Source organism: Fukomys damarensis, unplaced genomic scaffold (genome assembly GCF_012274545.1).
Source record: "Fukomys damarensis isolate Sample0158 unplaced genomic scaffold, DMR_v1.0_HiC HiC_scaffold_30, whole genome shotgun sequence".
Lineage (NCBI taxonomy): Eukaryota > Metazoa > Chordata > Mammalia > Rodentia > Bathyergidae > Fukomys > Fukomys damarensis.
In genome coordinates, this window is record NW_022900942.1 from 34451819 (window position 1) to 34468975 (window position 17157).

The 17157-nt window shown below is 42.9% G+C and overlaps 1 protein-coding gene across 1 annotated transcript in view; it reads right to left on the minus strand.

The window, feature by feature from the left end:
* The window catches only part of Mapk4 (mitogen-activated protein kinase 4), a 144882-nt gene that overhangs the window by 126855 nt on the left and 870 nt on the right, over positions 1-17157 (minus strand). Inside the window, exons 2-3 of the mRNA XM_033757330.1 lie at positions 1485-1721; positions 717-797 (exon numbers count right to left, since the gene is read on the minus strand). The gene's annotated coding sequence lies outside the window, so the exon portion shown is untranslated. The remainder of the gene's footprint in view (positions 1-716; positions 798-1484; positions 1722-17157) is intronic.

The window sequence follows — 17157 nt, forward strand, 5'->3', positions numbered from 1 at the left end:
CATTTGGTCAGAGCCAGGAGCCATGCTTTTTGTGGTGATTTAAAATGAGTTTGACACACCCTTCAAAAGGTTAGGCATAAGCCCCCTTCCTTTTGAGTGCAAGGTAGACTTAGTGACTCACTTGTAATGAACAGAAAGAAAGCGGGAATGACAGGTATGCAAGTTCAGAGTTCAGGTCATAAAAGGCACCCCAACTTCTCACATACTTTCTTTTATATCACCTGCTCTGGGGGAAGCCAGCTGCCTGTGGTGAGATCTACAGAGAGGAACTGAGGCTTCCAGCCAACAGTCATTGGGTGACCTTGGAAGCAGCTTACCCAGCCCAAGACAAGTCCTCAGATGTCTGCCACCCAGCTAACATCTTCACTGCAACTTCATGAGAGACCTTGGGCAAGCAGCCAAGCTGCTTCCAAATTCCGATGCACAGAAACCATTAGACAATAACTATTTGCTATTTTAAGCTTCTAAATTGTGGGGTCATTTGTTATGCAGCAATAGATAACTAATGTATCTTGTTTCTTTGCTTTAAAAATTTTTTTTGGAAACTTGTTATGTTGTCCTAGATGGCTTTAAATTTATAGTCCTCCAGCCTCAGCCTCACAAGAAGATGGAATTCCAGGTAAGTGCCACATGCCCAGTACTTCCTCAAAAATTTTTAAGTGCATTGAGAGGACCTAGAATGAATATGCAAAAACTACGGCTCCCACGTCACTTACTGAGTGAAGGATGGAAATGTGCACCAAGAAGTCCTTCTGGGTGAGTCCAAGGGGAAAGCCATGAGCAGCACTGGATGGACACTGAAGAGGCAAATGCATTCAGACAGTGAGATGAGGAGGATCTGGGCATCTCGATGAAGCATCCAATTACACAACAGCTATTGTTGGGAGCAAGGGAGTGGCGCAGAGGAAGCTCTGTATTGGGTCGGAGTTCCTGCCCTGAGGTTTACTGAGCGTCTGGACAGACAGGACTCACACAGTTGACATTATTCAAGAACGCAGAGGACATTCTGGTGCTGTTCCACTGAGCAGGACTGGCAGTAAACACCAATAGAGAGGGAGAAGATGAACTCCCCCAAATGACCCAAGAGCAGACTGATGGTGCACACTGTATGCTGAGCTTCACTCAGAGCCAAACAGAACATGGAATCGGGAAAATACAGCTCTGCCTTGGCCAAAGGTGGACAAAAGTTGCCTCGGACATTTGGCCAAACATTTTTAGCTACCTGTAGCGAGAGCACCCCAGGCGACTGTGTCATAAGCAAAATCTCCGGGCCTGCCCTGGGAGAGGTATTCAGGTTCTGTCCCTCCTCCCAAAGCAAGGCAAACAGGGACAGCCGATCTACCTGGTACTTTCCCCTTAACACCCATTCAGTCTGAGACAGGCTGCCGGCTCCTCATCCTACAACCTCAACCGCAGCTACTATATTGGTGTAAAGCAGCAAAGCCACCTAGACAAAGATGACCTATAAATCTTGACACCATTACCTCAGAGTGCAGACTCTGCTTGCTGATCAAACTATTCCATGTGGCCTCTGCCACCTTCTCCTCCCTCAGCAGCCCATTCGGGATGAACCCACAGCCTGAAGGAGGAAGGGGCACATGGGGGAGACAGAGCCTGCAGAGATCCTTGTTAGACAATCCAGGTGCTGACGGAACCTGTCAGAATTGATTTCCTGGAGAGCCACTTGTTGGAGATGTATCAATTACTGTGTGATGAAAACCCTGTGAAAGGAAACCACAAATCAAATTTTCATTACCAGACTGAAGCGAGAAGCACCACAAGTGAAATGCATCGCAGTGGATTTCTTTTCAAAGGGGCCAGAGATAGATGAGAACTCACTCTCTCTCAGCTCCTTTTGTACTGGGCCTACCCCACAACTGACCCACTGCAGCCCTCTTCTCCACTGCCTTCATGCACATCTGGTTTGCAGCTGTGATGGGCATGAAGAGGGCCTTATTTGTCCTGGACAGCTTCTTCCCTTCACAGTGCCCTGCACCAGGGACATCCTGAGGGCACTTTGGACCTAGGATACTGCCCAGGGTGGCCTCAAAACTGGGGCCGAGAAGTGGGGTTGAGCTGCAATGCTGTAATCTGTCTAGGTGGAAACATGACTCCCAGCTACTGCTAGACAGGAAAACCTTGGAGCGCCCCACTGGTACAAAATGAGCACTCTCTCCCGACCTCTCCTAGGCTCAGAAGATGGAACTGGTCCTCTATCTTTCCTCATGTGGTTATTTTTTTCCCCTGTGGTACTGTGTGCTCTACCGCTGAGCTACATCTCCAGCTATTTATATTTTGAGATAGATCTCACTAAACTGCCCAAGGGAAACTTGAACTCGTGATCCTCCTGCCTCCATGCTGGGATTACAAGCATGTGCCACCATGCCCAGCTCTGTGGTTGCCTGCTCCAAGGTTGCCCTTGACATTCAGTTTAACTTCATTTTCCTTTAAAAACGCCATCTGGATAGGGGAAGCACAGAATGACTGCACAGAAGCACTCTAAAACCATACACAGGGAAACATTTAAAACAGTGAGCACAGGCAGATTGTGATGTAGGGACAAGATGATGTAAAGGCCATGTGCCCTGGCCTCATCACTTCCCATAGGGACTCCTTGACAATCTCCTGGTGCAGTTCATTTTCCGAATGCAGTCAGTGAGCAGGCAAGTCTGATCCTCCTCCTCACCTGCTTACATCCCTGATGACTTCGCTTGACTTCAGATTGGCCCAGGCTCCTTAGCAGGAGGACAGAATCCTGGGACCGGCCTCCCCTGGCCCAGACTAGGCCCTTCCACACCCAACCCCCTCTCCCTCCAAAGCCATGTGTGGTTCCCTTGTGAAGCTTGCTTGTATTCTCTCTCTCCTTGGCCGGTACTGCTTCTGGGATATTCCGGTCATCTTCAATTTCCACTCAGCCATCACCTGCTTCTGGAAGCCTCCCCTGAGCCACAACCATCTGCCACATGTGTCCCATGGAGCCTGGGCATGCCCTCCACAGAACACTGAGGCTGCTCCTTTCCTGGTCCACCACTCATCTGACTCATACCCCAGGCTAGCTGCTTCCTGTAGTAGTCACATCTTCCCCTTCCTTGTAGAAACAAAGTTTACACTATAACTAGCACATAATAGGTATCTCATACATCCTTAATTTTTCAATCTTACTGGTCATTTCTTTTCTTTTCTTTTTTTTTTTTTTTAACAGTACTGGAATTGAACCCAGGGCCTTTCCACTGAGCTACACTCCAGACCTTTTTTTATTTTTTATTTTTGAGACAGGGTCTCACTAAATCACTAAGTTGCCCAAGCTGGGTTCAAAATTGCAATCCTCCTGCCTCAGCCTCTCAAGGTGCTAGAATTATAGGCATATACCACCATGCCCAGCTCTCAATTGCTAATTTTGTGACCTTTAACCATTTCTTAGACAACACATCACAGCACAGCGCCATGGCTGTGTCCTTCCTGGAGTAGTGGTTGTCCCTGGATTGGTAGCATCAGCATCACCAGGGAAAGTATTCAAGATGCACACTTGTGGGCCCCACCTTACAAACCTACTGAATCAGGAATTTTGGGGGTCCTTCATCAGTGTAGTTTAATGAGCCTTCTGAGGGATTCCGAGGCAAAGACCACTGGAAGCATCTCAGGTCACACTCGGAGAGGAGCTGCAAGGAGCTCTCTGCCTGGCTATTAATCTTCTTCCAGGATAGCTGAGCCTTTCCAGAGTAGGAAGCACCCCATGCATCCAGATTGGGAAAGACTTTCTCTCCCTTATCCCTGGACTAAACAAGAATCATCAAGGGAACAAAGGAAACCAGGCAACAGAGGCACTTTGTGCTTCAGGAAGCCCTCATGCTAAGTCCTGGGCAGTGGGAAGGCCCTGGCAGACACTCACTGAACTGGACAGAGTTCACCTCAGGCTAAAGCCAGGGCTGGAGCACCTTGGTGTCCCAGATGCCAGTTCATGACTATTTTTCTCCCAAGCACAATGTTAGACAGGCCAGGAATGTGACAGGCAGATATGCCCCGTCTACCGCAGTAGAAATGAGGGAACAGCAGTTAGGAAGATCTTTGTTGTCAGTTTCAGCTCAAAGTTCTGTGGGTGGCCACAGTGAAGGCTATGCCTGTGGACTGAATTTATTAGTTTTTGCTGTCCACCCCAACTCCAAATCCCAGCTTAGTTAAGAAGTGCACCACTTCTTAGCACTACCTTTTCTTACAAACCCTTTTATCTTTCAACAGTCATTTTTTGAGCACCTACTGCATACAAATAAACCTGGTCTCACTAAGCTGTAGGACTGCAATCTCAGCTGCCTCTCTGAATTACAAGAGGAGCCCTGAAAAAATTCTGACACCCAGACAGATGCCTGGCCAATTAGACCAGAATTGCTGGAAGGGGACCCAGGCATCAGTGTTTTTAAGACGCCCAGAAGATTCTCATATGCAGCCTATCTATGGTTTTAAATACTGATATCTGGACCCCTTCCCAGACTGTGTAGATGAATCTCTAGGGTTGGAGCTTGGGCATGTATATTCAACACATGTGCACACAAACATATGTGTACAAGTACACAGATAGATTCTCCAAGTGGTTCTCTTTTGGGGGGTAGGGTAGAGTATGTTAATTTGATGGGTTTATACAATGCAAAGTGGTCAAATTAGGGTATTTAGAATATCTATCACATTGAACATTTATCATTTGTGTTGGGAACATTTAAAACCTTCTCTCTTTCTCAGCTATTTTGAAATATCCACTAAATTATTATTAACTGTAGTCCCTCACTATATAGTACTGTGCTATAGAACATGGGGACTCGTTCCTCCTATGCAACTGTAACTTACCACTCAACTAACCTCCTCCCATCCTCTCTCCTCTACCTCTTTTAGCCCATGGTAACCACTCTTCTGCTTACTACTTCCATGAGATCAACTCTTTTAGCTTCCACATAGGAGTGAGAACAGGAGGTATCTGTCTTTCTGGCCTGGCTCGTTTCACTTAACATTTCGGGTAACAGCTTACATTTTAAGAGGCCTACAGGTAAGAGAAAATACCATTAATTACTCAGTTCACAACTTAAATGCCGCGAGCCTGGACTTTACCCAACAAGAGAGAGGGATTTCACTTTAATGTACTGTGAGAATACTACTTACCATCTAGAGGATTCTTACAGCGAATCAATCTTTTTGTGGAAATGCTAACATTTATACAAGAAGTCTGCTTTAAAAAGAAGTATGCCTGCAAAATTATTCATTAAAACTTGGAAAAATTTGTTGAATATAGCGGCTTCTTTCTCAGATGATCTCTTCACAGTTGTAGTTTTTACTGAGGTGGCTTTGTTTTTGGCACTGACCACTCATCTAACACCCGATAGCTAGGACAGTTGTTCTCTGTCACGCCTGCTGCAGCACGAGGGGAGCTGGCTGAAGTTAGTCCCAGGCTCCGCCTACCGTGTGGCCTCTGCTTCCCTGTGGGACCCTGGGCGAGTTATGTGAAAAGAATACTCTCCAAGATGGTTTCCCTCCAACTCAAACATTATGTAGTTCTAATTCTCTTCTGGACATGACAGTTGTCTTGTGGAAATGGCTAGGCTTATGACTGAGGTTTTCTTAAAAATGGGTAATTATTTGGAAGAAAGTATCTTGAGTACTCAATTCTATAAAATAACGATTAAATTAAGTCATTTATGCACATAATAGACACAGTAAGGCTACAAAAGGAAAGGAGAACTCAGGTGGAGTGGTGTACATCTGCAGCCCCAACACTCGGGAGGCTGCGGCAGGAGGATCACTGTGAGTTTGCAAGGCCAGCTTGCACTACCTAGTGAGACCCTGTCTCAACTTACACACAGTTTATGCTAATGAGATTAATGAACAATTATACATATATGATTCAACACAGAATGAAATAGATGCTATGGCACAAAACCAGAGAAAAGACAGCTTGGAGTGTTGAAAAAAGAAAATCCAGAATAAATAATTTGTTTCTACTTAGGATAAATGAACACTGAACATGGAATCAAACTTGCCTTCTACTCCTGGAATTACACATAGTGATGTTCTCTAAGATATCAATCTTCCAATCTTCCCCAAGCTTAAGTTTTCCCATTTGTAAAGTGAGAATCATATCAGTACTAGCCCAACATGCTAGGTGGTGCCAGCAAGAGGCTCAAAGAAAACACTGTCATAAGAGAACTTTACAAAGTGCTGTGTAATAAAAACTATACTATGAAGGATACTAATCTTGTTTCCTACAGATACTGGACTGATGATTTATAAAAACTAAAATTTCCAATAAGAAAGTCTAGATGTTAAACTGAGGGCAGGATCTTTTTTTTTACCATCCTCTTACCCTTTCCTCTCATTTTCTTATTTAATAAAAATATTAGCTTATTTTGAAAATTAAACAATGTAAGGCCTGGAGACAGCTCAGTGGTACAGTACTTTTCTAACATATTCAAGGCCCTGAGTTCAATCCTCAGGCAATGCAAAAACATTTTAAAGAAAAATAAAATAGTACTGAAAAAAAAATCCTTGCCCTCAACTGAATCTTATTTAACCACTACTAATAATGTCTTATGGGTCCTTCTAGAAAAAAAAAGGTTTATCTAAATGTGTATGTGGCTGCCTGAATGTACAGCTATACAGATATCTTTTCAAGGATCCATTACAGAAGAGGGAAGATCTCCTTTCAAGTAATCTAAGTTGAAGCCAATACAGTTTTAGATTACTGAAATCTCACATTGCTTTTAATGGTGATAATTGAATAATAATTCTGTTATTATTTCTCACCAATAGGAGAGGTAGAATGGAAAGCCAGAAGGTTATTTCATTATATTCTGCAAGCCAAATCCTGAACTTGGAGTGTGGAGCAAACACCCTATCGTTTGTCAGTTAAATAAGACCAAAAAGTGAGAACTGAGTTTGTTTCTGGGGATCTGCTTCCGGATAAATTAGAGAAAAGCCAAAGGATGGTGTAACTACCACTTATTCCATAAATGAATTTCAGGTTCAGGTTCAAGACTGCTCATAAAAAAGGAGGGTTTTTAGGATTAACAAATTCACCTAATAACTTCTGAAGAATGAAAACATGCATACAAATTTTGAAACAGAACTTTGAGCTTTTAGCTAAACTAAGAGCATCTCTATTTTGGATTTATGTACCTACCTTCCTCCATCAAGAGACCCAACAGAGGAAGTATGGATTTAAGTGACTTTTTTCATCTTTAAACACCATTCATCTCAACAAAGTGATGATAAATGGAAAAACAGATAGACTGTGAGACACAAAATGCCTCCAACTATTCACCAGACAATCTCACTCAGTGCACAAAGCTCTCTTCTTCCGCTGATTTCCTAACATTCTCTCTCCCATTTGAACAGCACATATTCCAAGGGCTTTATTACAGCACAGATGGATGGGTTGTTAACGTCCTCAACACTGCAGGTATTGGCATTGTATGATAATTTATAAGAAATGTTTTATTTTCTCTCCTCTGATCTGGAAAGCTCAAAGCAGTCCACTACAGTTACTCCGTTGTTATATATTTCTCACCTCTTCTTCCTAAGTGATTTACTACAATCATCTTTCTTATTCTTCTCTTATGAAAAAGACCATTTGAGATTTCTGAAGATCTCTGTCCCTTTTCTTCTGTTGAAGTGCTATAAAACTTCACCGTTCTGAGTCCTCTAAAATATTCAGGACACTCGATAAAAACTCACCACATGTGGAAGCCAATGTCTTGGTCTCCAACAAATCCAGGAGTTTGCTCAGCTAACTCTAAACTCCCCATGAATTTCACATGTTACTGAAATTGCAAATTATTTTCTCCTATTAGCAGACAAATGGTCTTAAAATGGCTGGAAAAACTCAAATCCAAATAAATAGAAAATTTTGACAAAAGAAATAATAGAAAGCTACTCTGATGAACTTCAAATAACAATACCTTTTAGAAAAAAACAATTTAGAGCCAGGCGTGGTACTACACATAATCCTAGCACTCAGAGGCTGAGGCAGGAGAGTTCAAATTTAGCCTGGGCTAAATAATGAATTCAACACCTGCCTACACTACATAGTGAGATCCTGTCTCAAAGAAAAGAAAAGAAAAATCAGATGAGCTCAGGTTACTGACAAAAAAAAAAATGTGTACTTAAACTTAAAGCGAAACATGATGGAGGAATTACTTCATTTCAGGACGAAGAGTTTCCACACATCATGGTTCACAGATTCTTATGCTGGTAGAACTTTCTAGTGATTCTACGTTCAAACTTAATCATATTAGGGTACATTTTCCCAAAGTATAGAAAATTGCCTCTTCAAAATTAAGTCATTATCATCTCTTCCAGAGAGATCAGTCACAATTCAGAGCTACATGGGAGTGGCATGACAGATCTGTTCCTTTCTGGACAGTTATTAAAACCTAATTGGAGGATTTCTATTTCTAGCAAAATGGTGGAATATATGTGTGTGTGTGTGTGTGTGTGTGTATGAAATATTATAAAATTAAAATGAAAATCAGCTGAATAAATTGCCATGGAATACATAAATGGCTCCATGGTATGGGGTGATCTCCAAAAGTTGGGAAACTTCCCACTGAAGACAGACTCTGCAGAGGAGCCAATGCTTGCTGTCCACACCCTCCTCCTCTTTACCCAGCGATTGCACATCTGAGAGGGAAGAGGAGATCTGGGCTTCCTTGGGCAGAAAGCAATACAAATAGGAGAGTGTGACAGTTAACTGTTGTGTTAATTTGAATAAGAACAACACCACACCCCCGACACCCATGATTGGATTAGCACGGCTGAAGACAGAAAACCCACCCTGGCACCAGCCAATAGGCTTGTAGTCTGAATGGCACAAAAAAGGAAAGAAGGAAGTTTGAATGAAGTTTCCTCAGAGGATCTTTGGTCTTCACTTTTGCTTTAGAGTCTGTCTCCTGGCTTCCAGCACACCCTCAAGCCTTCCAGTGCAGATCCTTCTGCCTCCTGATATGGATTCCAACAAGACTCTGCAGTCAGCTCCAGGCCTTTGACCTTTGACTAGATCCTTTGGGATCTCCAGTGTGCAGACCGCCCTTTTGCACTTTTCTGCACTGGACTCTGCAGGTGGCCATCATAAACCTACCTTGTAAATCCTTATATACTTTTATATCTTATATTAAATCCATTTCTATAGTGATTACTGAGGTTATCTTAGCATGAAGGTTTCCAGGGGAAAATGGACTCAAAAATAAAAATTAAAGCATTCTCTCTCCCCGCTACAAGCCCCTGGAAGCTTTAATAAGGTGGTAGAGGAAGACTCAACACCACTCAGTGCCCTTTTTCCCAGCCTTTTCAAATTCAGCAAATACATTTTCCTCCTGGGGAATTTCTCTGGCTGGGGAAGACATGGCTGTAAGATTGAAACAAGATAGAAGGCAGATACATTTGGCTGCTGATCTAGAGAATATAAAATTGGTCATTTGCTTCTAAAAGCCAGGAAAGTTCTAAAGCTTCTTTTGAGACACTCAAATTAAGAAGTCACCTAGGAAGGCTACTCTGAGTCTTGAACCTGGGCAGGATTTGGCCTCTGCAAGGAAAAGTCTTAGTTATGGAAGGAAATTTTGTATTCTATATGGAAATGTTGGGGAAGCCATGTTGAATAGAAGAAACCCTACCCAGATAAAACATAGCCTAATTTTTAAACTTCTTAACAGTTGCTAGGTTAGAGAGCCTCCTCTTTATCACTTCCCTGGGTCCTAACTTCCCATCTTCTCAGAGACAGTATGGAAGAGAAGGAAGAATCCAGGTGGGGACGGATGGTTGACGGGTCTCCCAGCATCACTCCTCTGACCACTCTCTCTGCCAGGTCACCTGCCTTATTGGAAATTAGCCTGAGGAATTGATCTCATTGTGGAGGAAAGTAGAACTACATTTAGCTATGTCTTATGTCGGGTTGGTGGAAATTTACTCATCCCAAACTTAGCTTTCCAGCTGCCACCAGAATGCATGGAGAAAGTTCCCTAGTGACGTGAGCAAACAGAAGATAGTGACTGGTGCTTCTCTCTGGTCAGTCTCTAAAATGGACTGGACTTCGTCCCTCCTACTGCCAGGTTTAAGATGTGGAAAACTAGGAGACCTAGGCCTGTAGGTCTGCATTAGTTACTACTTTTACCCAGCTAGAGAGACTCGCCCATCCAAAAAAGGAAGCAGAACAGCATACTGACAGCCTCAAGGGATCGAGAGGCCAGAGCATCCCAGGGGAAAGACCTGCTAAACCACTAGGACCCAAAGAGCTGGATTCAGGGAGGAAAAGAAAACAAAAAATAAACTAGTCTGGTTTTGTGTCATTCAAGTGGCCTAGAGAATCTAAATTCCCTAAAGTGATCTAGTATTTCTGGTCAATACTATAGAAAAACCTACAGGACCTAATTCCTCTCCAGAATGCTTGTCATCTTTATCACCATCATCCAAAGCCTCAAATTATCACCCATCATCAAATGTGAAATATTACAATTTATATGGTGCATTATTTTATGTATACTTAAAAAGGAAAAAAAATGCCACCGACTATAAACATAAGATTTTGTTAATTGTAAAACACATCCCGATTTCAGAGCTTGAAATGTAAAAAAGTGCATATCTTAAAATGGAGGAAACATGATATCTACCCATATGTCCTTTTCAAAATAATATTCAGCACACATTCAAAGATAACCAAGCATGCAATGAAACCCACAAGAGGATGAGAACAAACAGGAAAAAAAAAAAGATAGGTAGTCCAGATGTAAAATTTTCCAGACATAGAATGTAAAACATCTATGATTAGCAGTCATAGATAAAACCTGGACTTTAAAATTGCAACAAGAAACTAGGAACTATGTAAAATAAAAGTATATTGGAAAAGTTACTGGGAACTCAGTGCTCCATACTGAGAATGAACAGATGGATTTAACCACAGATTAGATACAGCTGAAGAAACATGTTGTGATTTGGAAGACAGAAGAAACTATTCAGTAGATAGCCTGAATCTATTAAAAAGCAAAGATGAAACACAGGAGAGGATAAGAGATAAAGAAGATATAATGAGGAAACTAAAGAGAGCAAAATGGGCTATACAAAGTACCACAAAGTGTTCCCAGAAATAGACCACAGAGATCAGAGGAAGTTGCTAATATTCCTAGGCCCAAGTCCCTCAAAGACCGACTATACAACTCACACAGTGGCAAAGCCTAAGAGGTCACTGGCAGTGATTAAAGTGTCTGTGCATGTGGTTAAGTCACTTTACTTTTTCGATGCATGATTTCCCCTATGTGTAAAAGGAGATGATAGTAGCACTCAGGTCACAGGCCTTGTAAGGACTGAGAATTAACAGCCTGAAGCATGGCACTCAAGGTACTGAAATCTCAGGACTTTAACAGTTGGTTGAAAGTTTTCACCAAATACCCATACCTCTGATGTCAGATTTTATTTTCCCTTTTGAAAAATGGCTTTCTATATATAGTACAGATTAATTTTTAAGCCACTAAACCCAAATAGATAGCACACAAATACAATTAGGAATTAGTCCTATAGAAAAATGTTTAGTTATTTTCATAATCAAGATGCAAATGAAGGCAACAAAGATATCTTACCTTTTATTTTTTCCACATAAGTGCTGTAATTACAATACTTAAGAACTGTATACTCTCGATGATATGGTAAAATTCCACCACTGATAGCATGCTATCATGTAGGATATACTGGTACAAAATTTTGTAGAGCCATTTAACACAGTATGCACTCACACCCTTGGAGGAGTAATTGCACAATCTTGGAATATATATCAAGAAAGCAACTGTTTATGCAATGACACAGCAGGGAGTAACTGGGAGCAAACAATGTCCACCAGTAACAAAATGTTGTGCAAAATTAAGGTGCTTCCCAGAGCTGAATAATGTAGCCATTAAAAATTATTTCTACAGAGAGTTTATAATATAGGGTGTCCTGATGTGAACAGAAAAAAAGAATTCCAGGCAGGCCAGGCATAGTGGCCCATGCCTGTAATCCCAGCGTTTGGAAGGCTGAAGCAGGAGGACTCCTGTGAGTTTGAGGCCACACTGGGCTACATAGTGAGTTCAAGCCCAATTTGAACTGCACAGTGAGACCCTGTCTCAAAAAACGAAAATAGCAAAATCTGAATGAGTTCTAAGTACCACAGGTAAGATTTATTTATTCTTGCTACTTTCCAAAATGAACGTGTATTACTATTCTAAATAGGAAAATACATGCTTTCCTTGTAATTATTTACTGTAAAGATGATAAAAGTAACACAAAACGAAGTTTTATATAATAACTACTGTTCACCAATCCAACTGTCCCTATTTTTCTGTGGTTCTCGTCAGTGCTACCAGTATGGACCCTCATCTTTTGCATAGGTCTAACCATCCTGACTCAAGTAGTTTTCCAGGTACCCAGCAAATGAGGCAAGTTAAGCCCTTTTCTGCCTGGTCACCCTTTACCTACAAACTCTGACAACCAAGAAGAGAGAGGAGTGGAGTGGCTGGGGATTGGGCAAACTTCTAGCTCTTAGCCCCAGGGTAGCCCTGGCAAGCCATCTAACACTCTTGGCCTCAGTTTCCCCATTTGTATGGTGGATAAGGAGGACTGGTCAAGAACCTTTAAAATTTCTTTCAAATCTACTCTTTGTGCATGTGTGCAGATTTGACTAAAAGAAAATCGCCAAACAGATCTTAACTCTTGAAAATGTTTATATAAATCAAATTAGTTTAAATATAAAATGAAGCCCAGCATGGTGGTTCAGACCTGTAGCCTCAACACTTGGGAGGCTGAGACAGGAGGATCACCGTGAGTTCAAGAGGTCAGCTTGGCCTACACAGTGAGTTTAAGACCAGCTTGAACTACATAGTGAGACCCGTCTCAAGACAAACAAATAAGTAAGTAAAAAGGGAAGACTAGCTTTAAAAAAAACCAAAAAACCACCTTGGGTCAGGATTTAGCTCAGTGGCACAAGGTCCTGAGTTTGATCCCCTGGTATAAAAAAAAAAAAATTCCTACAGCAAATTTTCACAGTCTTTTCTTTCTGTTAATCTAGACATTAATATATTGACAGATCAACCACACACATAGCCAGGTGCATTCATATAATAAAACAATTTGGGCCAAGGATTTAGCTCAGTGGTTCTGCTGCCTGCCTCACAAGCACAAAGATCTGAGTTTGATCCCTGGTACCAAAATAAATAAATAAAACAACTCAAACACTCCTCTTTGAAGTGAGGTTGAAGGAAAAAGATTAGTTAACTAATGAATTAATTAATGAAAAGTTTGAATCATAGAGTTCCTTTAAATTTGCATTATTTTAGTTTTTAACTACTTAAGTCACTTGCCCCTTTAAACAGAGAGGACAAATATTTCCTGCCTGGCCTATTTTGATTCAAGGTAAAGTCTCATCCCAGGCTTGCATATTCCAAAAGAGAAGTTTGAATCAGTGAAACTTCAACCACTATTCAAGTGATGTGATAACAAGATTCATTCAGTTTGTGAAGCAGTAACTTGGGCACTGCCCAGTCTCACCTGCAAAGTGCAACAAGTTACTTCTATCCACTAGTGGAACTCAAAGCCATGTGCTGACCTTGAATTAATCCTGCCCTCCTTCTATCCTACAAAGATGCTGCAGATGCTGACCTGGAGCTGCTAAAGATATCAAAGTTCTTACTTTTGGGGGCACACAGTAACATAAGTACAGATCACCCTGAAATTAACAGTTGCATTTTGATCCATGCTCTAGATGTACGTCAGCACTCTGAGAAGCTTCTCTGAGAGCCTGTCCGTCTCTGGTGGAAGGAAGTTTCTAGTATCTCCTTCTTGCAGACACATCTGTCCAATTGTTTCTCAAAACCTTTCTCAGAGACAGTTTCACCATGAAGCTAATAAAGCTTACTCAGAGCCTTTCATTCCCTCCTCACAAGACTATGCCAGTTCACAGTCACTTTGCCTTTTTCCTAAAAAGCATGTCAAGACCACAGGAAAGGCTCCTGGATCTCCTTACCTCCTCACTTATCAGTCTATGCTTGATTCCTCTCATGGCGGACACAGCCTTTTACCCCATAATGAGGCTTAAAGAGCAAAGAACCCTGGAAGAGAGAACAGTGACCTACATTCATATTCAAGAGACAGTGACAGATGAGATTGTTTTTCCCCTCACACTAGTTTATATATACTGAAAGGCTCAGAACAGCTGAAATAGTGAAGAGGACAGGACAGCAGGCCCTGAGGAGAGCAGGAGAAGGTGAAGAAACAGGCATTGGGCCACACTGAAATAAGTTTTACCTATGCTTAGATTCTTTCTGAAAGAGCCTGCAAGGAGGGACAGATGCAGAGAGAAAAAGGGATCCCATTCTGGGCCATGAATATGGCAGTCTAGTACAGCTCAGGTGAAAACACTCCAGAAATGCCTAAAAGATGGTAAGGAAGCAGGGCTACCCTCGCTGCTGAAAGAGTAATCAAGAAGGGCTGGGGATCTGGCTCGGTGGTTCTGGTGCCTGCCTTGCAAGCACAAGGACCCGAGTTCAATCCCCAGTACCAAAACAAAAAGTAATCAAGGGTCCTTACAAGGCAAGGGGACCTCAAACTATGCTGTCATTTGACACACAGTAAACTGCTCTGGCAGGCTACTTTGTTGAGTGCATGGAAGCCATTCCAGGTGAAGATCTATCAGATTCTAAAGGCTGTAAAGATGACTGGTTTTCCTTGACACCTTTGCTAAAGCCATCTCCCTCCATCTGCGATGGGAGTCTTTGTTAGTCTTCTTTGCCAATGGAATCCTATTTCATCTTGCAAGACCAGTTTATGTTTTCTCTGTAAACTCCTAGTGTTTTTCTCCTTTGGTTTTTCTTCACTTCTCTCATTAGTAAATACATGATCTGAAGTATACTCATGTAGCATTTATTTTAATTTCTAGATATCTTTCATCATGGGCCTACTTCCAGAAAAGACATGGGAAGAGACTTTCAAACAAAAATAATATAATGTAGTTTTAAAGGAATTTTAAATGGAGATCAGAAGTAATTTATGAAGAGAAAGTTCACTGTACTAAGAAGCTAGGATAAAGTTCTTACCAGAAATTGCCACAGGCCAATGTAAGAAGATAAATATACAAGGCATAGAGAGCATCTTTAATGTCAGATTTTTTTTAAAAAAGCAACAATTCTGTGAGGTCAGAAGTTTTTTCAGAAGTTAAATTTTAGGAGGAATTTGCTCCTGGCTTTTCATATATGCTGTCCAAGCTATCATTTTATGAGTTCATCTCAAGAACTCAGGTCTTTTAGGACAAATACTACAGCTTAGACTGTTATTTCCTTCATAATGGTCTATATTAACATTGAAAGTGTTCAAATATTTGCCAATAGATTGAGGATCCAGTTTTCTTGCCAGTCTTTATTATTCTGTGTCTTGAGATCCCAGGACAATTAAATAATGGATTCATCAGATCTCTTAGCAGAAGGACTCTCAGCCCATTTGATATGGCCCTAACTCTCTAGCCACATGCAATCATGGGATTTTAAAGATATTTTCAACCCCAACCACTGGTGTGAGTAGGGAGCTAGGAGCTGAAGGTCTACCTGACCTGTTTTCATGCTTCCCTTTCCCATTCCCTTCTGGTTCACTTTTTTTAGGTTCACTGTCTGTCTTTCTGTCCTCATCACACATCCCCTGTCCCTTCAGCATCAGCAGTTTGGCTCATTAACCTTTGTTCATTCCCTCTGATAACCAGCACCGTGCTTTGTAAAAAGGAACTCTTTTTTTTAAAAAAGGAACTTCTTTTATGCAATTATTATTATTATTATTATTATTGCTATTTCTTAAGGAAACTGACTTGGAAAGAGATTCCAGAGCAAGATTTTTCATCATTTTGCTCTGCTGGTGTCTAACAGACCCTCAGGCATAGAAGTTACCCTAAAATGCAGAAAACCAGCTCAGCCACACCACAAGCAGCCCAGGAGGTTAAAATGCAGTTTACTCAAGAAATTAAAGACTTAAAGGTCAGAAGACATTATTCTCTCCCCCTTGGTCATCAAAGTACACTGAGGAGAAGGAGGAGGTGCCGCCGCCTTTGCACTTAGTAGTATTCAGTAAATAATCACAAGGAGGTCACAGCACAGCTACCTTGAACATAATAGGTACTCAGAAAGCACTAAATTGGGAACACCATGGCACGTCAGGCCGCACATAGTAGGTCCACAGTAAAAGGCTATGAAAACGAAAAGTAGCAGACACTCTCTCTTCACAGAACCCCGGCAGAGCTGACATTAATCAAATCCCAGGCACAGATCCATGAATGGAAATGCGCATCTCGAAGGAAGCGCCTCGGAGAGTGCTGGAGAGGCGCGTGACAGTGCGCTTATTCGGGACGTGGCCGACCCGTCGCCGGCTCCCGGGTACTGACTGGCGATCGGAATCCATCCCCAACCTAGGGCCAGGAAGCCACCGCCTCCAACTGTCACTTCGGGTCCGCACCTGGAACTCCCACCACAGCCCCCTCCCGGGCATCCGCCCACCGCGGCTTCTCAGATTCCGGAGAGTAGCGGGCAGAACAAAAGCAAAAGCCAGCCGGGCTCCCTACTGCCTTTCTGATGGAGACAACCTGGGAAGAGGCAGGAGGAGCCGGCCCGGGACCGAGCAGCCAGCCCCCCGGCCGCCGTCGGCACCGCCCGTCCTCTCCAGCAGTTTTGGGTTCGGGATCGCAGAGCAGGAGAAATCGGCCGGGATCCCTCCGCCCCTGGGCCAGGGTCCCCCGAGAGCGGACTCCTGTCGGGTGTGGCAAAGAGGGGGCGCTATATTAACCCTTGAACAAGGGTGGAAGAAGGCTGGAGAGGAGGATAATAGGTGACTGAGGCAGACCCCACAACCGAGACCGAAATTTGAATTCGCAGAGCAAACCGCCCTCGGCGACCCCGGACGCGTGGGACAGTGCCCAGGGTGGGGTCTCCTCGTGGTACCGGATCCCTGGGCCCCCCTCCCCTGTACACACCCAGGGGGAAGCCCAGTGGCAGCCCTCCCGGCCAGGCTGCCGACCCAGGGACAGCCCAGGCGCGCGAAGAGGTCACCGAGGGCGACCGGGCGGGTCCCGCGGAGACCCCACCGCTCGGAAACTCGCTAGTTTGGTGTTTCTCTGAAGGCAGGCGGGGG